The sequence below is a fragment of the Stegastes partitus genome, unplaced genomic scaffold (assembly GCF_000690725.1).
Source record: "Stegastes partitus isolate 25-593 unplaced genomic scaffold, Stegastes_partitus-1.0.2 Scaffold503, whole genome shotgun sequence".
Classification (NCBI taxonomy): Eukaryota; Metazoa; Chordata; class Actinopteri; family Pomacentridae; genus Stegastes; species Stegastes partitus.
In genome coordinates, this window is record NW_007578234.1 from 250,208 (window position 1) to 275,827 (window position 25,620).

The 25,620-nt window shown below is 46.6% G+C and overlaps 1 protein-coding gene across 2 annotated transcripts in view; it reads right to left on the reverse strand.

The window, feature by feature from the left end:
- The window catches only part of pde1cb (phosphodiesterase 1C, calmodulin-dependent b), a 65,175-nt gene that overhangs the window by 25,925 nt on the left and 13,630 nt on the right, over positions 1-25,620 (reverse strand). The window lies entirely within an intron of this gene.

Here is a 25,620-nt window from a genome sequence, read left to right on the forward strand (position 1 = left end):
TCGGTGTCCGTGTGTGAGCTCCAGGTGTTTTACATGCCGGATCACTGCTGGGACACTTAATTGGAACTGAGCAATTGTTAATGTTATTAGTTCCACCTGCGCTTTTTCCCGCTGCGACAAGTCAAAATGTCTGCTGCTTGAGGAGTCTATTCATTCTAAAAATTGCACGTCTTTGATGTGTGAGGACTCATTTGCATGCGCTGGTCATTTAAAATAAACACGGTTTTAATATTGCCGTTCCAGCTGCTCCACTCCCAACATCTATAACCGGGTTTTATTAAACCGTCTGCACGACGAGGTCACTGACTTCAGCCTTTTCTGTTCCGGTTTGTTCTTTTCATCTAGAAAGCTTCAACAGTAACTCGTGAAGACACTGAAGTATTTTTAAAGCTATCACAACTTTTATTGTGGTATAAAAAAGAGGAAAGAAGCGGCGCTCTCGCATCAGGATCGGATTAAAAATAATGTTTTACTGATAATTACTGAGCGTTTCGGTTTGCTGCTGTTTAATCAGGTAATTCTGCAGCATGCAAACCTCACGGTGCAGAAACCTGAATATCTGAGCAACATGGAGTCTGAAGTTTAATATCACTAAAAGGATCATCCTGTGTCTTCTCTCTCAGTCAGCACGTCTGTTTGTTGTTGCATTGCTCCTGATATTCCCGAGCCCCGGCTGCCCACCAGAAATAGCATGAAAGAGAAAAGCTTCCTCCGTTCTGCAGCCTCTCGCTGCTGCACCACCTGCTGCTGCGCTGGAGGTCACACGCTCCGTTTCACAGCGAATGCCCAGAGAGGCTACGTTTGTTGTTGAATTATTAAGCAGAGCGGGGGGAGAGGAGGAGGCTCCGATGCACTCATTGATTACATTCTCTGCCAGCTTTTACCAAGCAAAAGGCTCCAAAACGTTTCTTTGACGACGTCTGAACAACATGCCGCCTCTAAACAAACATTTTATGCGTTGAAAGAAGCCTTCAGAAATAGAGGGATGGCATGCAATCTAACTCGTGTACTGCTGTACGCTGGTATCAGGCGGGAAATGCTGGTTCTCCACCTTTACAAAAGGCCCATACAGTTTGTAATCTCCATATTCATTCATGCAGAAAGATGTTTAGCAAGACGAGGAGAGCGTGCAGCCCAGCTCCGAGGCCGAACCTCACCGCAGCTCTGATGAAACTGCTCGTATTGGGAAGTTTGGAATGTAATTAGTTCTGCACGTATTTGGTAATAAATCAAACACACGGAACCAAACTAGACATAAATCAAACACTGGACAAAGTAATTTTGGCCGGATGGTGATGGCGAGTAAAAGAGACCACGACCATTTGAATGAAACAGTCGTGAAGATGCTGCAATAAAAATAAACAAAACCTCAACTTTATGGAGAAACACGACCGAGGGTGGTGCTGGAGGGAATAAAAAAGATTCATGAGTCCCAGAACATGAACTGGTGCTAAATAACAAAAACAGAGAGAAGAAGAAACCCTAAAAGCTGCAAACAACAAACATTCATACAGATAAATCACCAACATTATTAATATTTGCTAAACACCAGAATAATGAGAGAGAGAACTTTTTACTACTTTCTTCAAAGTCAGAAGTTTACATCCACTAAGACGCCTCCAGACTATTTGGGAAAGCCCAGATGATGATGTCATGGCTTTGGAAGCTTCTGATTGGTTAATTGACAACATCTGAGTTAACTGGAGGCACACCTGTGGATGTATTTTAAGGCACACCTCAAACAAACTATATGGAAAATCTAAAGAAATCAGCCAAGACATCAGGAGGAGAACTGTGGACCTCCACCAGTCTGGTTCTGAAGGTTCCACGTTCATCTGTTCAGACAGTTCTATCAGTAGAACCACCATGGGAATGTCCAGCCATCATAGGCTCAGGAAGGAGACGAGTCCAGAGATGAAGTGTTCTGGTTGAAATGTGCGAATCAACCCCAGAACAGAAGCTGAAGACCTTGTGAAGATTCTGCTGAAGCTGGTCAGAGAGTCATTATCCACAGTGGAACCAGTCCTGTACCGACATGGGCTGGAAGGCTGCTCAGAGAGGAAGAAGACATCACTCCAGAAGAACCATAAAAAAGACAGATTACAGTCTGTAGATGCACACAGGGACAAAGAGCTTCATCAGTGGAGACATGTCCTGTGGTCTGATGGAACTAAACCTGAACTGTTTGGCCTTAATGACCATCGGTACATCTGGAGGAAAAAGGAGGAAGCTGGAAGCCTGAGAACACCATCCCAGCTGTGGAGCACGGGGGTGGCAGCATCATGCTGTGGAGGGACTGGTGACCTTCACACAATAGATGGCATCATGAGGACAGAACATGATGTGGAGATATTGAAGCAACATCTCCAGACATCAGCAGGAAGCTACAGCTTGGACACTAATGGGTCTTCAGATGGACAATGACCCTCAGCATAGCTCCAGATTAGCTACAGAGAGGCTTCAGGACAACAGAGTCAGTGTTGTGGAGTGGCCATCACAAAGACCTGATCTCCATCCTGGAGAACATCAGTGGAGCAAGGAGACCACCAAACCTGACCCAGTTCCACCAGTTCTGTCAGGAGGAATGGGCCAGAACTCATCAGACTGTTGTGAGAAGCTTGTGGAAGGAAACCCAGAACGTTTGACCCAAATCATAGAGTTTAAAGGCAACGCCAGACATGGTCCGAAGGTGAAAGAGCAGAAGATGCCTTCCTGTAAATCACACCACAGGATCCAACAACAGCTAACCCTCCAACCCTTCCTCAGAAAACACGAGCAAGAGGTGTTTGTTTATTTCTGTGGGAGTAGCTGCTCTTCTGAGACTATCCGTGAAATGCAAATGCTAAATGAGATAGTGTGAAGCGGAGTGACGGGAGGACGCCGCCGTCCCCGGAGCCACGCTGCCGGCGCTGCCTAAAATAAAAGGGCAAAAGACAAATGATCTGATGATACAAGACGTTTGCATGAACGAGATAAATGAGCTCATTTAACTATGACAACAGCTGCTCCACGTGCTGATCTCTGCTGACAGCTATTTTAGGAATCGCAGGCAGTGAATGGATGAAGGTTGAGCTGTAGAATCATGTGATCGGGACGACGCTAATGACGGTTATTAGCAGCAGCTGTGTGCCAGTGAGCCTCCCTGCTAATGCAAACCTCCCTGTCAGACTGTAATCCACAAAACAATGCTCACATTTCCTCTGCTGGTTGTTGCCCTGACGTTACATGTTTTGTTGCAGCAGAGCCGCGAACGCCGTCGGCACCGGTACCAGAATATGTGTCTGCTGATGTGGAATCAGAGCGTTTGTTTGTCTAACAATAGACTAAAGTCCAATCAATTTTCTGTGGAATGAAAAGATAATTCAGTGGATGGGGAGCATCCAGGAGGGCTTTGTAGAGGGAAGGAATGAGGTCTGGAGATGAAAGGAAGAATTTTTCCTCCATTATTTGGATTGAAGACAAAAGGCCGCCATTCAAAAACAACTTCTTGTTGATGTGCTTAAAGAAGCAGGAAGAAGGTGTGCGACGATGAGCAGAGTGCCAAGACGTACAATAAATTACTGTCTCTGCCAACCACAGCGAAATTGGCTCCATTCACCTGCTGTCGTTAGCAGGGAGGCGACACGCCGGGTTAATAGCACGGGTCAGGCCCAAAGTAAGTCCTGGGCACGGAGCCAGCGGAAAGAGAAAGACCTGCTCGCAGCAGCAGCAGCCGTGTAACGAGCTCCGGTCGGGCCTCAGCAGCAAGAACTAATCTCCACATTGAAGTTTATTACCAACAACAAAACAACTTAATCTGTCATCAGAAATCAGCTTCAGGAGGATGAGGGAATGACATGGTTCAAAACTGTTCAGAAAATGCTTTAAACACAAAAACCCTCAGTGACTACAGACAGAAGGACGTGAAGCGTAGAGGACGTCTGAATGACTATTATTTTTACCGATTCATCTGCTGATGGAAAAGTCAGAAAACTGAACTCTGACAAACTGTTTTGGGAAAACTTTGAGCCGTTCTGACATTTGACAGCAGAAGAAAAACCCTGAAGTGACCCGAACACACAAAAATATTTTAGGTTTTATACTTTTGTGCAGGTGCAACAATTTTTACGTTAGTTCTGGTTCAGATTTGACCCGTAGATCCACTGGGATGGACTTCAGATCTACCAGCGTGGATCACATCAATCAATCTATTGTGTGAATGATGCTGCCACCTCCGTGCTCCATCCTGCCAGTGTGCATCCAATCAAGGAAAACTGGTTTTAGGGGATCCTGAAACTGTGAAACTGTACAGGCCAAGTTTAATGTGTGTTTTTTACTGTATTTTGACATTCTAAATAGATCTGTAGTTTCTGGTACAGACACCTACTCTGGGGGAATTCTTGACATTACTTATTCTCGGTATGTGATGGCATATAATCTGAACAGCATGTAAAGAATAATCATGGAAAAAAAAGGAGTTTCTTGCGTTGATCACGTGATGGTCCAAAAATCCAAACAGTCCCAGCTGACGGTGATAAAGAAAAGCAGTAAATCCTCACGTTTGACCAGATTTTTGGGTATTTTTGAGCTAAATAACTTAATCCCAGCTGAATAATCCCATAACTGCGTTAGATTGAGACACTTTGAAGAAGCCGATGAAGCAGACGTACTGTGGAGGTGGACGCTGTGGAGCAGACGGAAATATAAATGTAAATACTGGCAGTGGTGAGGCGGTATTAGCATAAGTGTATATAGAGACGATCGCCTTGAAAGAAATTTAGTTCCAACTGCTATCCTGAGAATATTGCTTATACATAAAGATGAGCGACGGCGGTGACAGATTCAGTGGACTCGCTGGGCGGCTCCACGTCGTGTGTTAAAATAATCCCGTGGTGAAACGCATGAAACCATAAAGAACAAGTCATTTTCATGATTTAAATAAGAGACATCAGCCACGAGTCCCGTTTATCACACTCTCACATCCATGAAGCCAGAATGAGGGGTTTCAGATCAGGTGGTGATGATTGGAGCCTCCTGAGGCAGCGACCGGCGGACGCCATTTAAACCGCTGACGTCTGCTGTCGAAGGGTTTGGTGTCACCACGGTCTGAGACGCTCTCTAAGGCCTTTAGGAAAGAGGTGAAAAAAGCTTGTGGTTGCTTAGAAATCCATCCATCATCTCTACACCTTCATCCTCACCAGGGTCATGGGGGGCGGAGCCTATCCCAGCTGACTCAGGGTGAAGGCAGGTTCACCTGGACAGGTAACCAGTCTATCACAGGGCTACACTTAGAGACAGACAACCAAGCACACTCACATTCACACCTACGGACAATTTACAATCACCAATTAACCTCAGCATGTTTCTGGACTGTGGGAGGAAGCCGGAGAACCCGGAGAGAACCCACGCTGCACGGGGAGAACATGGAGACTCCACGCAGGAAGATCCGGAACCACCGACCTTCTAGCTGTGAGGCCACGATGCTAACCACCGATCCACCTGCAGCCCCTTGCTTAGAAGTGTTCAAGGAATTTAAAACAGATCTACAAATTATTCGTGAAAGACAACGCCTCTACACTGACCTGGATTTTAACAACCAGTGTGTCAGGACTCGGTGATGCCAAAAAAATCCACTGATGCCAAAAAAAGATGTCAGTCACAAGTTTGACCTGCATGTGAGGACCACAGCTGCTCTTTTGCAGAGATTAAAACACAAACACAGATGCTCTGCTGAACGTAAAAAACTTCCTCTGACCGAGCAGGAAGTGTGTAATCATCTCTTCTACGATTTGGTGGCGCATCGATGTGCAAGAATAGCCTGTGAAGACAGAGCACAGCTTGTAAATGTCTAAATAAACCTGTCGTGACCAGAATAGAAGCGGCTTAAACGTTAGTCTCGTTCCCGTCTGAACAGCGTGGTGTCATCTGCAGACTGGTGACGGAGGACTCGGCTCACAGCCTCGGCCAGCGTTCAGGGTGTTTGACGCTCCAGACTTGTGCCACGTCTCCCGTTTGACAGCTCAATATTTCACAGCCGGCTGCAGCGAGCCGGGGTCAGCTGGTAAAGCCTGAGCTGCAGCAGCTAAAACTCCACAAAGTCAATCCTGGCGTGTGCACTCGAGTCATGATGTGAAAAATGAAGGTGCAGTGGCTCGCTGAAAACATCATCACAGACCTCTGGCTCAGTGCGTGAACCGTGAGTGGTCCGACAGCGAGTTTGTGCAGGTTAAGAGGTGGATTAGCACAATGTTCTTTACGGTGTTGTGAACCGAAGAGGCCGGGCAGGACAAGTGCATTTACATGAGCACCAAACAGCAAATGGATTATGATGAGAGAAGCAACGCTGATATGGCAGGATGCACACATTTAATTCCAAAGATTAGCATTTTTCCACCGTTCTTTCGGACCAGAGATGCCAACATCCATGCAGCACCCTAAACAAATCCCCTCTGTAGTGTCAGAGATGCTTTTTTCCTCCAATAAACTGTCACGTTTGAGTAGCCGCTGGGTTAAGCAGGCATGAGCCTCCAGCTGTCTGCCTCCATATCTGAAGATGAGAGATTTATTTGTTTCCCCTCTGAGGGGTGAGCAGAGAGCACGACAAGGAGATTAGAGTCAGGATTCAGGTTTTCCTCTGCTATTCTTATTGCCTCCAGTTCTTTGGCCTCGGCTGACCCGCTCAGAGAGAAGGATGGAGGAGGAATGAAAGGACCGGAGCGACGTGGTGTCAGCCCGGCGCTGCTCTCGGCCCATAAAGCTCAGCCGCTCCAGAGCTGTTGTGACAGCCAGAAGCCAGCGTGAACGAAAGGGCGACGACGTCCGCGTGATCCAATCCAGAGATTTCCTCACCGATTATACGCATCGGCCAGTAATTACTGCAAAATGTGAAAAGACCGGTGAACTGTGAAACTGTTTTTTTTGCGTTTAGCGGGTCAGAAATCACGACTGAGTGACGCACTGGAGAGTTTACCGGAATAAAATCTGGAGACGTTCTCATCAGGGAGCAACACGTGTCAGCTGGGCGTCACTTTAATGTACTGTTAGCTAATCAGTGTTTGTAACGTCATGTTGTACAGGACATTTAAATACAGAGACTGAGATGCATCTGCAGCGCTAGCCAGCAAACTGTAGGCTACAGTAGGTAAAGGTCCCAATCCGGGGACAACCTGCCGCCTTGTGCTCTGTTTTTCTTATTTATATTGTGTATATATAGTGTATATACGTCACCTCTTTAGTTTATAGTTGTGTTTTCTGGTTTTTCTGTCTGTCACTTTGCTGCTGAGACGCTGCACATTTCCCCTTGTGGGACTAATAGAGGATGTTCTAGTTCATTCTTTCCTATTTTCTAGTTTCTAGTCACATTTTCACTCACTGTGGGCTCGTTTCTTCGTGCGATGTGAAGTCCTGTACGTCAACAGCACAACCACGGCTAGAGGTGGAGAAAACTCAAAAAGTAGTTTGTTTTTTTTTTGTTGCTATTACTTCAGTTGCAAAACCTGAAAGAAAGCCAAAGCCAACGTGTCCAACAAGTGGCCAGCAGTCGTCCTGATGCTGGACTGAACGGTCCAGACCACAGGTATGAAACTATCCACCTTCTGCTTTTGTTTCCGTGAGACACTCATACCGACGGTTTCCCATCCGAGCCAAGGAGCATGTGTTTGTAAATGATGTAAATGAGACACGTAGAATAAAATGATTTTGCTAAAACATCACGACTTTAAGCTTTGATTGATCTCATTTTCCCAACGGAACCGTGAGAGAACTACTGGCTCCTGATAAATGGTGTAACGCCTTTAAAACCCATCAGTGGGGTTCTGGGGTTCAGACGGTTGGCAGGGTTCTGTAAACAAACAAACAAACAAAAAAGGCAGAAATGATCTAGTGAATCTGAACCGGATCCTGGATTCTGGCTCTGCTGGCAGCACGAGTCCAGTAGAGCTGCTGTTTGCCCGGTGACACTTCAGAGGCTGCAGCTTTCCTGTGATTTCAGGGCTCGGCTGGTTTCAGAGGCTGTTATGGACACTGCTGAATACTGCGTCTATACATTTGATGCGCTCTGGACTTTCTTATTTTTGACTCCTCTGAAACATCTGCTGCATCCATGGGCTGATGAGAGGCTCTCAGATCGGAGATGTTGCTGCTACATGTCATACACGAATGAAGCATTAACCAAGTCCATGACTTCTCCTGTGATTTATTACCTCAGTAAACATTTCCCTGTTTAATCTTTGGTCTCAGTCACTCGCTCTCCTTCCAGGCAGCAGGATGTTTGTTAGTGAATCATGGTCCTCCATCCAGAGCAGCAGGTGATGAAGCGGGGCAGGCTGGAGGGCGTGGCCACCTGGAGGGCGTGGCCACCTGGAGGGCGTGGCCGCCTCGTGTTCAGCAGGTCGCCGCCGTGTGGACGTGAATAGTGTCCTGCAGTTCCACCCGCTCACTCATCTGGCTTCAAACAACCAGACTGGAGGCTTCAGAGCAGCAACACAAAGCAAAGGCAGGCGGCGGCGTCCATCTTTTATGGTCTGTTCTGTCAGTGGGGCCGATGGGCTGCAGCCTAATGTGTCCAGAAAACACTCAGACAAACTGTATTTGCACTACGTTTGTTTTTCAACCTGCTTCCTCATCAAGAGATGTTTGTTGCAGAACAACTGATTGAAAAACTGTCACCCTGACCAATACAACGATGCTCTGGGCTACACACTGAGCTGCTGTTGTTTGATCAGACTAAACTATTTCACATTTAGCTGTGCCTCTGATTCCTGCCTCGCTGCATCCGTCTTATCAAACTGTACGAGTCCCAGGACTCGCGGCTTTCACTGATGAATCTCTCCTCTGCTGCAGCTACAAATCACGGCGGAGGCAGCAGAATATATGTGGCTTCCCTGAGTCATCATGTTTTCTCAGGCCTCGCTCTGCTTATCAGCCCCAAACCTGTACGTGTCCCTGAAAGCGCGCTAATCTGCCGGTGTGATTACACTGACCCCAGGCCGTTGATTACACGCCGTCTACTGGAGGTTAGAATGTCATTGGAACACAGGCGCTGAGCGATCTTTGCATCCCGCCGGCGTTCTCATTCCCCTCCGCTCAGCCAGCCCCATTTATCCCCCCTCTGGGCTCTGCTGTGTGGAAAATAGGCTCCGACTGTTGTCGGAGCACAAATGGGCCTGTTTTTATGATGTGTTAGGCCAGAATGGGATTCATTTCATTTTTACATTTCTTTCCCAGTGGGTATGCCGGCAGTGTTATTTCACTTTTTCTGTTGTTGTTGTTGCTTGAGTGACAATGCAATAGTTGCTATGTTACCTGTCGCTGTGTGAAGCAGATCACATGACCGAACGCTGTTGGTAACACACAGCTTCAAATATTTATAATTAGGCTTCAAAAATGTTGGAAATTTGCACTCAGCTCTTCATGTATCACCACTTTGAACAAGAATGACTGATTTCAAACTGAATTCACCTTTTTAGACCCAAATCTGAGCCAGAACCTGATCCAGCATCACATTCAGCCACTAAAACAAATGTTTCTGTTCAGGAATGTGAGTAAATAATCTGATGTCTGGATCAATAAATAATCATGAGCTTTACTATTTTCTCTCTTTTTTTTTGTGCAAACAGTAAATTAGAAAATTCCTGGATAACAATAATAAATATATTTTATCACTAAAAACGTGATTCTGGTTAAAGATCTTCTACATGCTGGTGTATGAACCATCACAGAAACATAAGAGATGACTAATTTAGGGCAGCTGTGGTATAAACCTGACACTGGGTGGAGGTCTAATACATTTATTAACTTGACTTGTTGATGTCATGCTGTACCTAAATGACTGAAAGATGGAAACATGTACAGTTTGTATGTAAAACCTGAGTTCAGTTCAAACAGCAGGCTATGTAATGACTTAGCAACGCGCTCCTTCTGTGCTTTTACAAACAAGTAACACGGAGCAAACTTGGAAAACAGCAAATTAAAATTTGCTGCACGTGGGCAAATATTGTTTTGGGATTCAGTGAAATCTCAATGACAGAGAAAAAGCCAGTGAGGCCTTTAAAATGTCCTTAAACGCTCCCTCCTCCCCTGTGCTGTGTTGCTATGGAGCATGAGCTAAATGCCTCCGCTGGATGTAAACACATCTGCTAATGCGACGCCCACGCCGAGCGTCGGTGGCCGTCCGGTCCTGAGCGGGAAGAGCCACGCTGGGCTCCGGCTGAACATCTCTGCTGCCGCTGACGGCTCGAAATAAACCTACAAACCCTGCTGCCGGCGTATGCTCTGAGCGATATCGGTAACTCCTTCAAAAAGTTCCAATATCGGTTCTAAACAAAGCCTCTCCCGTGGGAGGCTGCAAATGACAGATGTGACAAGAATGGCGTGGGACAGAAGGAACCTTAAAAAAGATCAGCGGCTGGCTGAATGCAGCCCACTCGTGTCAAAGTCTGCCAATCAAAGCTACACGGCGGAGTTAAAAACAAACCCTTTAATAAACACAGGAAGCAAAGAGAGAGACCGTCCTGTGGTTCCAACATGGTTCATGTTGTACAAGGTGAAATGATTTGGTTTTCAGGCAAAGACACAAACAGACGCGACGGAAACATGACAGGATGTAAAGCAGGCTGGACCCTGACATGCTTCATGTTCATCTTTCATCTCAGGACCAAACAGATGCTGACGAGCTGTTCTGAGTCAACAGTCACTGAAAATGAACAGAGGTGGAAACAAGAAGCTTCGAGTTTCACTTCACTGTCACAGATGCATGAGTTGGACTAAAAGAAGGACAAGTGACCCACTAACACTTTTTATTCATGTATATTGACACAAACTGAGTTCATTTATTGCATGAAGATAAGAACAATCAATGCATCAATATATATTTTAATAATCTGAGATGTTTCCTCAACACTAAACCGAGTGTTAACGGTCGAGGGAAACGTCTTATTCAGTTCAATACCGACCATGTTGAATAGATTTAAAACACGGACCACACAAGCTGCCATCAGCTGTCACACAAGGATGACATGTAAAACCAGTTTAAACCTTTGTTCAGGTGAGCTGCGACGTAAACGAGGTGAGGCTGATCAATAACGAGCTGCTGTCAGTGGAGCAGCCCAAACAACCCCCACAAGCTTCAATCTGCTTGAATTCAATCAAACTGCATTAGTCTCATTCCTTAATAGTCACACTTGATATATCCCAGACTGCACCTGGTGATCTGCTCACTGCGTCGTCTCATTTTGTTCATCACGTCGTCACCGGAGCTCCTCCACCTTCAGCAGTCGGCTCGGATTATACAAACCAAACAACCTTGAGTTGTGTCGCGTCTGAACTGCGGCTCAAAGCTGCCCCGGGCAAGATCTTCACAAAGAACAAATCTTCTCTAGAGTGGACCGTGAAGGGCAGAGACGGCTGTAAATTCATCGTCTCTCTGCTCAAACAGAGCGCCGGACAGGTCGCTTAGGAACCACAAGCGACCGGGGTTGGCACAGAGTACGGCTCATTTAACAGATCTCCATCCGTAATAATAAAGCAAACCGGGCTGGAAATCAGCGTGCACGTGCCTCATTGTCATAACAGTGTGGACACAAAGACGTACGACAGCCGGCCTCAGCGAATCCTCACACAGCCAGTCAATGGGAGGTGATGAAGCGCTTGGCAGCAGCACAGGGTGGGTGTTTGATTTACCAGCAGCCAAGTCATCGCTTTTAAAGGCCGAGCATTCATCTGCCATATGGGCTTTTATCGTCCTGCCCGACTCTTTATGTGTTTCTGAGCTCCGTGTGAAATCAGGCACTATGAGCTCACAATGCGGCCGCCGGTATCCAGGTAGGCTCACCTGATAGTGAGCATGGAGACGTCAAGCAACAACAGCACGGGGGTTCTGAATCGTATTCATTTAAAGCCGATAAGACGGAGGTCTGACCTCCTGCAGCTTGTCAGTTCAAAACAGAAATATCTTCAGAAAAGTTCTTAAAATGCAGAACCGTGGCGGGAACAGGGCAGCCTGACGGAGCAAAACCACCCCCATCACTTCATCTTGTTGCTCCACAGCCGGAGTTTCTTGTGACTTTTTGAGATCTTAACTTGGCCAAAACTGAGACAATGAAACTGTAACATGCTGGAATTAGCCTTTAGAGAAAAATAAAAAACGCTGCGAAACAAGTAATTAGTCGTACTGTTAGCATTTAAAGACGCCTGCTTCCGAGTTGTTGGGTCAGAAAGTTGTGTATTTATCAGTAACTGACTGATTATAATGTGTTTTTAATGCACCTGCTGCAGCCCAACACACAAAGACACAACAGCAGGTTTTTAGCAGAGATTACAGAAGCTAATAATTAAAACACAAACGCGCTGGGTGTGTGTGTGTGTGTGTGTGTGTGGTTATCCTCTCGTATGTGTGTTAATGAGCAGGCGTGCTTGTATTTGTGCCGTGTTTCCATAAATCAAAAGCCTTTGTAAATCCAAACTACATTTCCTTTAATCCCAGTAAGCAATTTGTGAGTTCTGGGAAGTCATTTGTTCTGCAGGGAAATAAAACGGAGCCGACAGCTTAACAAAGTGCTCTCAGTCTGCGTACAGGCAGCACAATGACAGTCAGCACACTGTGTGTGTGTGTGTGTGTGTGTGTGTGTGATGCAGGCCTGGCGTCACAGCGTTACGTAGCTGCAGTACAGTAGGCAACACCCAGCAGAGCACTTAAGAGCCAGGAGGAGGAAACTCTGACTAATCGCACAGATTAACACACGGCTGGCAGAAATATCGGAAAACTTCATACCTGCCCGGGATGTTCTCAAAGGTGGAAATATCTCAGTTAAGTCAGGACAGCTGGAACAGAAAGGTCTGATTCAGCCGCTGAATGATAAAATATCACGACTCAGATAACACGAGTGTAGCTTCAAATCCAGTAATTTGATCACATGACCACACAATGCTCATCTCACACAGCGGTGCGCCACAACAAACCAGAGCTGCAACGGTCGACTGCAAAGCCTCACGTCACTGTCCACTAAACTCAGATGGCTGAAACAACAATAAGGAGAGTGCAGCTTTGAGCTGGCGGTAAAGCCATCCAGCCCAGGTGGCAGAAGCAACCGAATGAGGCTTTGAACTGCTGACCCGTGCTCCTCGGCTCAGGTGGTGCAGCGGAGGAGGTTGTCGGTTCAATCCCACGTGTCAGAGCGTCACTGGGCGAGACTCTGGACCCAAAGTCTGGTGTGTGAATGTGTGCTTGAGAAACACATTTAAAGGTAGAAAAGGACGACATTGCTTTGTGATCAGGAAGGCTGGCTCCGTAATCGGACACCATGGAGGCGGTGGTGGAGAGGAGGTCTCTGAACAAGCTGGTATCTGTTCTGGATCAGCCCGACCACCCTCTCCACCTCCTTCTGGACAGGCAGCGGAGCTCCTTCTCAAACAGACTGATTCAGCTCCGCTGTCACAAGGACCGGTACCAGAACCCAGAGCAGTAACCCTGAACAACACAGAGCGTTCTCAGCCCTCTGTTCTGTAAAACCCTCTGTCTTTGCACTGTTTGTTCAATTTGCACATTTTGTACAGTTGTTTTATTTATTTTATTTTATTCACTTATTTTTATTTTAAATTTTTTAAATAGTATTTAACTTTAGCCCTTTTTCTGTTGTGATTGGTGTTTTTCTCTTGCTGCTGCTTTATCACAGTAATTTCCCAGACTGGGATAAATAAAGTATTTTTCTATTCTATTCATTGGTGCACCTTCCTCCCCCGACCGGCGCCGTCTGACTTCTGTTTCCTAGACTGACACTGGAGCGATGACAAAGACATCGGTGCTGTTGAGGAGAGTTTGGAGGCTCAAGGTTTGATCTTCTTCAGGAGAGGATCGTAAAGCTTGAACATCAGGAAACCAAGTGTGTTAAAGCTACAGGAGTCTGTGATGAAAAATAACTCGAGCTGAGACTTTAACAAGTTGATTAATTCATCACAGAAAAAATAATGCATTTAATCACACCCACTGGTAACACTGATGCACACACTCCAGCCACTAGGTGGCGCTAATCCACCTAAAGTTGGTTTACCAGCCGTGACGAAGATGCACAAGAAAGTTTGTGATGGAAGACGAGACGTGTTGCTCGGCTTGTTGGGTGAAAATGAGTTGTTCTTCCTGAGACCTGCTGCTACGTGTCCACAGAGCGATTTAGCCTAAATTATCAGAACGTTGACGTCAAACCTACTTTATGCAAATGAGCTTTCAGGCGATGCTACATCTGGAACGCAGTAACCAGTTAGTAATAAAACAACAAACAACAAAATAGGACTTGACAGAAAAACCTCTCCTGAATGAAAATGAGCGGTTTGGCGGTTCTGGGCTCTGATGAGGCCACTGTCTGCCGGTTAAAGCTGCTCCCACGGTGTCACCGAGAATAGCACATTTCACCAAACGCACGGAACGCAGACACGGCCGATTACTAATGACTCACGCCATTAATTAGCAGGATAGAGGAAAACCAGCACCGAGGGAGACGAGGTCAAATAAAAGCAAATTAACTGGTGGGAAAAACGCGTGTTCGCTGGAACGTTGACGCCGCGGCGGCATCGCATGATTAAGGGTTTAATGGAGTCGGTAATGACTGAGCGACTGTCCACCTTCTGATTTGAGCCCGCGGTGACGGTACCAGGAGGCGTTTGAGGGACACATTATGGAATCATGCTGATAGATGTTTCAGTGAGTGGACCTTCCCTCAGCAGAAAGCTGCAGCATGACGTGTGTTCACACCTTAATGCAGCTTTCTTGTGCCTCCTATCTGGCAACACTTTCTGTGAGGAGTTTGATTCTGCTGATGTTGTTTTCTCGGTGGTTTCTTGAAGCTTTGCTGTGAAATTTAAAAGTCAATCAGCTTTGACTAAAATCAACTCTGTGATCGAGACAAAGTCTGTTCGGTCGCATTAATAAACAAACACATCACTTCAGATTTACTGTATGAATTTCAAAGACGTTCAGAGTCGAAGCTGGAAACCACCTAGAACTTGAAACGCTCGAGAAATGAGTCAGCAGGTACTAAGTTTGTTTTATCTGTAAAATCAAGACCGACCACTGCTTCTTCAGTATGCTAAACATGGCGTTCAACAGGCGTCATCGGTCTTCACTTTTTCCACCAAGCCGCCGTTTCCAGGCAGTAAATTACCGACAGTCACCCGAGTGAAGCAACACGTAGCTCATATTTGCATGAAAACTTGGAAGTGCAGCAGCCAGATAATGCTGCCGTGTTTTTCTGTCTCATACCGTTGATTAGCAAAGCCGGCAGACTGGAGCAGCTCTATCAAACACTCAACACGCTGCCGCACACAAACCCCAGCCTGGTACGATGCAGCATCCAGTTCAGAGTTACAGGAACCTCGGTGTGTAACCGGAGTTCAGTGGCCTGACACGAAACAGCTCAGCTGCACTAATTGACCTCACTGAGAATCTGCACAGCTCCTGTCACTCCAGCAACCCACACGGGGAAACCACGAGCATCTATGGAACATTTATAACCCGTCCACTCGTCCTGTATGTACGGTTTGACAACCTCTCCCCCCATATGGCCCACACCATATGTGTCCATACAGCGCACGGTGAAGCGGTCCATTACTAACTCGCATCCATGTGAATTCATCCTGCTGAGTGATTCTGAAAGTTATGAAAGTCAGGAATTAAAACCAAACACATAAAGCTAAATAAGCACCATTGTGCCTGTAATCTGCCCTCTTTCAGTGACCGTAGCAGCAGTCTGGGCCGACATGCTGCCCGGTAATCCCTACCGCAGCACAATGCACGGGTTCTGTAATCTGACCCATTAAAACGCATCCTCCGGCCAGCACAGGTCTATAGGAGGCAGAGGACCTGTATGTGGACCAAAGAGGCATTAAGTAGAGCATCTGATGCAGCAAATGTCTAATGGCTGCGACGTTTTAATCGGTCCACTGGACTTTAATTAACAGGCATAAAGCATAAACATGTAGCTGCCTGTCCACCACCTTACACACTGTGCTGGGACTGATGTTTGTGATCCAGGGTGAACGTAAACAGTAAAATGTGTTGAAGAGTATTTATCTGACAGTTTATGACCCTCATGTCTCACCTATCAAGCTTTCTAATCCAGCCAATCAGACGGGCAGGAACAGCGTTTGTACTTTTCGCCTTCAGTTATTTGATTTCATCACAACAAAGAAGGAACTGTGTTTGCAAACAAGGAATCTGTGGTGAGATCAACCACATTTTTAGTTAGTTTAGTTTACTTGAAAATGGTCAGAAGGTTTTAGCCGGCCTCATCTCTGCTCTACATGTAATATAACTGCTAACAGGGTCACGTGCAGCTTTACAGACGCTGGAGCCAAAACATTACGACATCCCTCCACTAATGCAGTGATGCTCCTTCATAAACAACTCCAGCCTGCAGAGACATCAACGTCTCGGGACGTCCTGTGGTCTCAGCAGCAGCAGGTCCTTTAGGTTCTGGATGCCGGGAGCTGGAGCAGCCATGGAGCATGTTCTGGTGCGTCTTCCACCACCCGTCACTGGTTTATGGTTCACCCCGAAGGCCTGGTTGCTTCATGCTGCAGGTCTGCACACTGATGGCTTCTCAGACTCCTCACCGAACCCTCTGAACTCAGTTTTTTTAATTGCTCGTTTGTCACCTTTCTGACAGTCCTCGAGCTAATCTAGTACATGGTTCTGTCTGGAAAAACAACTGAATCGATGCTTAAAATCAGGAAATCACTTCATTTTAAAAATATAAAAATAAACCTTTAGCAGAAAGCGGATTGAGTAGAAAGCGTGCTGTGCTCCACGGTGCAGCCCAGAAGCCATTCAGGAGCTTCTCTGTTCGACTGGACTGAACTGCTGCAGGCTTCCCAAGTATCTGTTGTTTTGCGTTGCTAAGATAAATGATGAACTAAACAGTCAAAGACATTCAGCTTGATGGAATCATAACTCAGTAATAATGCACAGAAACAACATGGCTGAGGTCTCTCTACGTCTGGTCCTGCTGCTTCCATTGAGGAGCAGGACTTTATACTGCGGTGAAGAATGAGCCCTCAGTGAGCTGCTGGAGTTCAGGAGGTTAATCATCTCCCAGACCTTGACTTCACCTGTGAGTGAACGCTTTGGGTCGCTGGTAGGACGGGACAGCTGCCACCTCACCTCACATCAGACTGGACGCAGTTCTCACGAGTCATGAAAACTACTGTGGCAGGAAGAGACGAGAAGGTGGCTGTAAGAGAACGCCCCAAAAACGACAGAACGAGTCACGTAAAAGTTAAAAAGGTGTTTGTGGAGCTAAAAGACAGAATCACAGCTGACAGAGGAGCTCTGAGTCCCGCCTGTTTGGTGTCCACGTGAGCCGCGGCCGGTCGTGTTCGGTCCGTTCATTCAGTGCTGCTCACCGTGTCCCCGGTTCATAACAGAGTCATTAAATACCAGTAATTCACTTACAACAATCTAATAAGGTAAAACCCGATTTTCAAAGGTCATTGAATTCCCCCGTCAGATGAGTCATGCAGGCCAGAGATTAGAACGGCTTTCTGTCTGCCTCCGTCAGCCACAAACACACAAACACACTGAAAGCACAAATTCATATGAACGTGTACGTTTCAGGGCTTCACATCCCCCCAGCTGCTTCACTAATGCTGTGAGATAGAGAAACATCCAAATGTGGGAAATGACATGAATGTTGTTCAGGTCTGAATGTTCATTTTGGGTAAAACCAGCGTCTAATTAAAGGTTGTAAAAGTAGCTCCCAGTTCACAAATCGAACACACTCACATCTGACAATTGGATCTAACCGCTGTGCAACACTTCTTAATAATCTAAGAATAGTAATTAACCCAGGGACACACTGGTTTCACAGTCAGATGGTATTTTTAGGAGTCTTTCCAGCCCTGATTAGCCGGCGCCACACTGGGCGCCACTGGCAGGTGTTGTCGCTGCCAAATGCACCGGCTCGGCTGATGAGTTTAGCGTGGACGTCTTCCAATCTCACAGAAAACTCTAGTTTCTCAACAATAGCAGAAAACTGTCCAGTCGCAGACTTTGGGGGTAAATAATAAGAACAATGTGAACACAGGAAGGTGCACAGGATGCTCACGGTGTTTGGGAAGGTCCCAGTGAGACGGGAAGCAATTTCCTCCTAAATTAGTCGGTCATAAACTGGATTACATGAAATCAGACTGTAAAAAGGCTGTTTCAGTGGCAGGCAGTGGGATGCATAAAAAGCAAAGGGTTTAAAGTGAGAATGGAGCACGTAGACGGTGGATAACAGCCTGAATGCGTCACATCGTACAGACTCTTTAATGCTACTTGTCGTATGTATTCATGCTGGACAGAAAGTTCATGAAGACGGAGCGCCGTGAGACTGAAAAGTGCTTCAGCAAAGACACACAGAAACATCTCCGTGGACAGAGGTGCGTTCTGGGTAATACAGAAGCTCACGGAGAGCTGGCATGAGCTCCTTTAAAGCCCAACTCGCTTAGCTGACCAATGCTTTGAGGAGCTTCTTGTTCAGAGATGCATCAAAGCAGAAAACAGAAAACATGCACTCAGTCCCAGGCAGTAGAAAGAAAGCCACATTAAGGCTGTAGGACCTACAGAGAGGTGAGGTTCCTCTCTTGTGTCCTTTACTGTCACCAGTCTTCTAATGGACTCCCTCACTACCCTCTGCTCTTTCCTTCGCTGCTCTTCCAGGTGTTTTCTTTTTGCATACAGGACCTTGTTCATCTCATCTTCCTCCTTGAGCGTCCCGTACAATCATCTCTTTTCACTCCACTGCGCTCGAAGCCAAGTCTTCCCTTCATCTCCGAGGCCTCGGCTTGATTCAGACTCTTTTCTACTTCCAACGTTTTCTGAGCTTGTCAATTTGCTGGATGAAGGCTTTCGATACACCGGCGCGCTCGCTGTTTCCTCTGCTGCCACAGCTTGAGATTTGCGGCGCCATTACTCAGGACGCTGTACGTCTGTAAGAGGATTCCTCATCAGCTCCTTCTTTGAAGCTTGTGAGCATTTGGACCTCTTCAAGTAAAACTCTTTGATGAGGCGCTTCTCTGTTTCTCAGAGACTGGAGGTTTCTGGTCATCTATGACATCCAGAGTCCCCCCTCTTGCTGTGCTATCGTGTCTCGTCCCGGAGGAGTCTGCTGATGTCCCCCTTCTCAACAGGCCGGTTTCCAAGATATGATATTTCACCGTTAAGGTCATTTTCTGTGTGTCTGTCTGAGCCTGACTCGTCACCGGCTGTGCACAGAAAGAGCCATTATTCCTGATCTGCTTCTCAAGAATCTCCCCCTGTGGAGGGCATTATTGCCCACAAGGGCCTCCATTTGTTTGGCAGAGGCTCTCATTCTGTCTGAGGAGAGTCTCCAGCGTTCGTGGCTCTGCCGAGCTTCTGGGATGAAGCTGTTGGCTCGACAGAGGCACTCGAGCGGCCTCTATGGCAGGAAACAGCACTGTATTATTATTATTATTATTATAGCATTCTCCGGGTTCTGTCCTCATCCTTCTTACTCAGAAGAGCTTTAACTTGTCTACAAACATTCAAAAGGAACAAGACTTCTGCATAGAGAGTAGACGACAAGCCGGCTGTACTTACTTGGTGCCAAATCACAAATTCGATGCGTTTTAGTGTAAAATTATCCAAACTCCACCCCCGAACAAACACACTTTAGGCTCTCAGCACTCAACCATCCATTATCCAACACAAACACGTGGATAATTCATATTTCTGAGCAGAAGTGAGGCATTCGTGTCATCCATCATCAGGACGGATCAATAATCTCCAAACCACGTGGGTCATCCAGCGGCTGATCAGATAAATGCTACGTTTCTCCTTCTTCATGAGGATGTGTGTTGTCTTTTCTTCCCTGTAGTTTAAATCAGAGAGTCCACAGAGGGCTGACTGGTGTTGAAAGAGTACATCTAAGGTTTCCAGCATCTGGCTCGGTGACCCTGGAGGTTCACATCCATCCCTTTCCATTAAACGGTGGAAGAGAAACAAAGAGAGGATTTTCATCCCTGCTCTGTGGTGTGGATGTGGGAGTGAGGTGGGTTGGAAATTCAGTCCCACCTGTTTAACTGCCGACGCAATCCAGCCTGATTACTGCCATCAACAAAACAACACACGACGCTATGAGCAGAAGACACAATCTCAAAAAAACAACAGCTCATGTTTTGTCATTTCTGCAGAAAATTGGAGAGTGCAGCTTGAAAAGACAGCCGACATGAACGGCTGCTGCGCTCTGGAAAGGGATGAAAGTAGACATGAGAAAACAGGAGCACGGCAACAACACAAGGAGCCGTCGGACTCCAAGGACGGTCCGGCGAGGGAGCGGCACACTTTGACTTTGAGCGTCCTTCACTTGTGTGTTATCGAAGCCCTGAGATGTGCAGATGTGATGACTGCCGACAGATAAAGACGACAAAACCTCAGACTGTGCTTATTGCAGCGTGGACACGGGCCAGGAAGCTAATTCAATGAAACAGGAGAGGTAGAGAAAATAACGCTTTCGATTAGATTATCTGTTTGACTCTAAGCCAGAGCGCCCAGATAATAACAGATAGTGCATAATGCTCCGGCTCCATCACAGATTATTACCGCAGTAATCCAGACATAGCGACGGCCAACTAAAGCCGGCACTATGAAAATGAAAGCAGGTGCAGAAACAACCCGGTGCCCTCCGTCTGCATTCGGCTGAATTACCTTGATGGTGTTATTGGAAAACAGATATGTTCATTGACAGCCGCATAGAGATAATTCAGGTTAATCCTAAAACACAAAAGGGGAGAAAGAATGGGGAATAAGCAGAGATAACACAGCTGCCTCCGTCCTTGTCACACGCAGGTCGATCAATACGAGCTGAAAAGTGGTGAGTGAGGTCATCTCTGGTCCGTCCTTCACCCCTCGGACAAAAACAAGGACGCCAGAGTGCACTTTATTTGGAAAACGCGCCACTTCACACGATTCAGACACACAAACAGAGACGACCTTGCGTCCTTTATTCCCAGTGAGCCGCTGTTGTTCGCATCAGCTCGGTACAACCCACAGTTGTCCTGGTTACACTGAGAGCTATGGTTTGGGTCAGATATTCTCCTCCTGGATTCACCGTAACTCGATGTAAAGATACGTCTGGAGCGATGGATTCACATGTCCTTGGACTGTACATAAGCGACTAATGCAGATGGTTTCATCGTATTCGTCACGTTCCAGCTGCTGAAGCGCAAAGAATAACTGAAACCACACAGTGCTTAACAAATGTATTAGACAGCACCTAAACCATTAGGATTACGGAAATATCTTTTCTCTCTCATTCATCATTTTACTGCTTTTATATTTAATTTACTTTGCTAATTAAAACACACACGACAAATGCAGATCAGCCACAGCAGCAAAAGCATCAACAGCTGAAGTGAACGACGCCGATCATCTCGCTTTACTGCTTGGAAACCTTCGGTCCACCTAAACACCCCACATGGTGACCCCCCTCCACATCAGCTGCCTCCTCCAGCAGGACAATCTGCCCCCGCACGCTGCCAGAACTGCTCAGGAACTACTTGAGGAGCACGACAAAGAGCCCAAAACCTACAAACTCCACACCAGAGGAAGCCTGACCGATGGAGGCCCCAACCTACAAGACCCAAAGGATCTTCTTCCTGGTGCCTGACCCCAAAGAACACCGTCAGAGGTCCTGTGTCCCAACAGATCACAGCGGTGTTGCTCCGTTATATTCGGCCGGTGGGGTTCTTTCTGGAGCTGCCGGTGCTTTTAGGAATCTGCTTTAACCCAAAACAATCTCACCGTTAATCTCCCAGCAGACACGGCAGCATTTCAGTGTTCTGCTGGAGTGAAGCCAACGTGCTCGAGCATGTCGCTGGTATCACGCGTCTCATTTATAACAAAGACAACAAGACAACATCAACAGCGAGGATCTCAGTCATGAAGAAGAAACGCAGCATCACCTTCCATCAGAGAGTCCAGATTTAAAGCCACCGTCAGCACTCCTGAGAACACCTCCAGTAGCATCTGTCATGTGTCATGTGTCGCAGTGGGACCACGATGTCGTTCACCACGACGTCAGAGCTTCACTGCTTCATTCTTACTTTGCCTGGACTTCAGGCAGCTCAGCCTCTCACTGACCGTTCATCAGGAGCTCCAACACCTCGACTATCATCTGATCATCCAGCTATACGTCATGGTTCACGTTAGACGTTAGAAGACCTTGAAGGTGACCAGCGTCTCTACAGCTGCTGGTCTCTGGATATTTTCACCACAACATTCTCTAGAGTTTATTTAGAATGGTGTGAAAAAACAACAACAACAACAACAACAACAGTGGTAAGTGGCAGCTCTGCAGACAGCAACGCCTTTCTGATTAGAGAGGTCAGTGGATAATGTGCAGACGGGCTCAGGCTGACAGACGGGCTGGAGTAAATCAAACCTCTTTACAGCTGCTGCGAGCAGAGAAGCTGCATCACCTGTCTGCAACCAGCTCGGTTCCACTCCCGTCAGCCGAGAACCAAAACCTGAGGCTGCAGTGGACGTAGGCTCACACAAACGGGTGGAGCTGGCCTGGTCGGCGTAATCTCCATCTCTGCAGCAGCATGTAGATGGAACACTTAGAATTAGGCGTCAGCAGCATGAATCCATGAACTGGACCCGCTTCGTCCAGCCTGGTGGCGTGACGGTGTGGGAAACGTGTTCCTGGCACACTCTGGACCCTGAATGCCGATCACCCTCAGCCTGTCTAGAGCGTCGCTGCTGTCCACGTGCATCCCTTTACAGCCACAATCTGTATTTTATAAGCATTTAACTTCAGTGGCATCATCCAGTCATCAGATCCAGATCCAACAGAACAGCGGTCCCCAACCACCAGGCCACGGACTGGTACCGGAAAGAATAAAAAACGTTTTCCTGAGTTCACCTCTGAGCACAATAGGACATTAGACGCTAAGAAAGCTGGATATTTATTGTATTAATTCATTTTATGAATAGTTTTGGGGTCTTGTTTTCTGATTCCAGGTGTTTAGCTCCGCCCCCTCCTTCCCACCTCACCTGGAAACGCTCCAATTAAGGAAACACACTGATTGCACTTTGCACCAATGCAGATAAATACAGATGAAATACAAACGTTTCTGTTGTTTACGTTCACGTATATGTCTGTTCATTGATTCAGTCGTCAACCAGAATTAATCTGAGTTGAAAAACTGATTAAAAATGTCATTAATCAAGATGAATTAATTAGATTGTTTTTTTAACTGCGTCCCACCACTGCTAATAATAAACAAGCTGCTTTAAAAGGTAGACAAGTTTAACTTTTTATCCTTAAACATGTTTTAATTTCTACCTGTTTTTGTCGAGATCGGATCATTTTTAAATCCTTTTTCAGCAGGAAGTTGTTGTTCCTGCTGAATGAGAGCCCCACTAATTACACATTCACACATTTCCTTTTCTGTCGGCGCTCTGTGAGCGACTTCTGGGTCTCTGTACACCATTTAAACAGGGACATTGTTCATGCTGAATGTGTTTTTATTTCCGCACAAATGTAAATTAAACCGTAAGTTTAAATTGTACTAAACGATTATTATTTTGCATCCTGTATTTTGGTGTAGTTAATGCAAAACAGTCTGCAGATCCTCATGTCCTGCTTACAGCAGCCAGTCGACCAAAACACGCCGTTCACGCCTCTACATCATCACAACAACACACCAGAAACAGCAGCAAACAACACACAGCAAAGTACAGCACAAAGTATTTCCACAAAAGTCAGAACTGTCCCTTTAAGCCATCTCGGAGCGCCAGTCGTCTCCATCAAACGCCATGGTTACCAGAATTAGCACGCCATTTACGACTCAATTACGCTTCATTATATTCAGCAGGAGCAGACGCCAGCGTGGAGACGAGAGCACCGTGGAGTTGGATGCCTCTCCATCGTGGTGTCTTGGCTGCTACCCTGAGGGCCACTTATTTACCTCACACCGCCTCAGCAGGGCGCAGCCCGTCTGATGAGCGCGCTCGCTAATGAAGTTCATGAAGTGCTCCACTGCACTGATATCTGCTACCAGCTGCATTCGAGGGCGCTGGGATGGTGTAAGCGTTCATATCTACTGCTTTGATTGCTAAATAGTGGGTGAAAGTGAATTCTTATTGTTTTGCAAGCACTGATTTAATTGAATTAAATATATTTGACAGCCATCAAAGCTCTGGATGCAACAGTTGAACCCACACAGCTGCTCTGTGTTAGCGTCCCAGAGCGCTACACGGTACGGTGTTGATCACCTTCAGCCTCACAGCAGACAGGTTCTGCATCATCTCATCATCTTGGCAGAATAATGCCGCTGCTTTCTTTCTCAGTAAACCATAGAGAGAATAAAATCTCAGGAATCTGGACGGTGAGGTAACTGTTACACAACCCTGCATGTGCCGGGATGTCAGCAGAGCTTTGGTTTCATGGAGCTCCTCAAACATCGTGTTTGTTGCTGTTAAACGGTTCAAAACCCCAAAAGCATGTCATCTACCCGCTCAACACAGAACACTCCCACATGTGCAGCTACAGCCACAACATTTGCCATTTTTCACTTTTAAGTGACTAAAACAAGGATAAGATGATCCAAAGGTTTCACTTTCTGTCACTTCTGTTTGTGTGCAGCCCTGGTCAGAACCTAGATCAGCCTCCACAGAGAGCGCGTCCAACACGTGTGACTGATGTGATCACTAAAGCAAACCAGTGGACATGCAGGCTCGGCCGTGCAACAGTCAACTACTGTGCTGAAGGTTTACTTCATGGAGAGGATGTTTAGGCCAGCAGCAACTGTGACAGAAAACAGAATCCTGAGTGCGTCACTGGCGTGATTTCCAGCTTTCCTCTTAGATTACCATCAGAGAAAACACCAGTGGGTTGACGCTCACGCTCACACAGGAACAGCGACTGTGTGCTCAACACTCACGAGTGCAAACAAGACGCGTATTTGCAAACAAACAGAAGCACACAGCTGGAGCGTTGGTTAATCTTTCTGTATCTGACAAAAGAGCTTTGCAGCAAGTGACAAACAACATGCTTCACTTTACAACAGCAAATCCTTCACCGTCCGCCGTTTACGTAACAGCCGAGCAGCAACAAGCTGCAGAGCCCCACATCACAAATCAAGCTATTATCTGCTTGGCTGTAATCCAACGGGGGCTGACAGCAGATTCATTCCCCGACAGCTCGCTCACTGCTTTTAATTTACTGTTTAATTTACCTGCAGGTCTTACGGTGAGTCACGTGGTCAGACGTTAGATCTCCTGACACCAGCACACAGCACCGATAACAGCAAACGTCTCCCTTCATGACCCGAGCATGGAGCGTTCAGGCAGCAACGTCTCATTCAGTCGTGTTACCCCAGAAATGAAGTGCATTTCACATCAATGGATTCGATTCATTTGTGGGGAAACTCACCCCCAGATCAGATGTTATAAGAAATCAGTCCCAGAACAGAATTCATGCTGATGGACAGAAAGCAGGACTTCACATCCGTCGTGTGACGTAATGCAGGAGCATCTGTCTGCTTCAGCGACATCACAGACGTCCAGCTACACTTTAATCACGTTTGGCCGAGCTTCACGTCATGTGAGATCTCCACAAGCTCGTCCTCTAAGAAAACCGAACACAC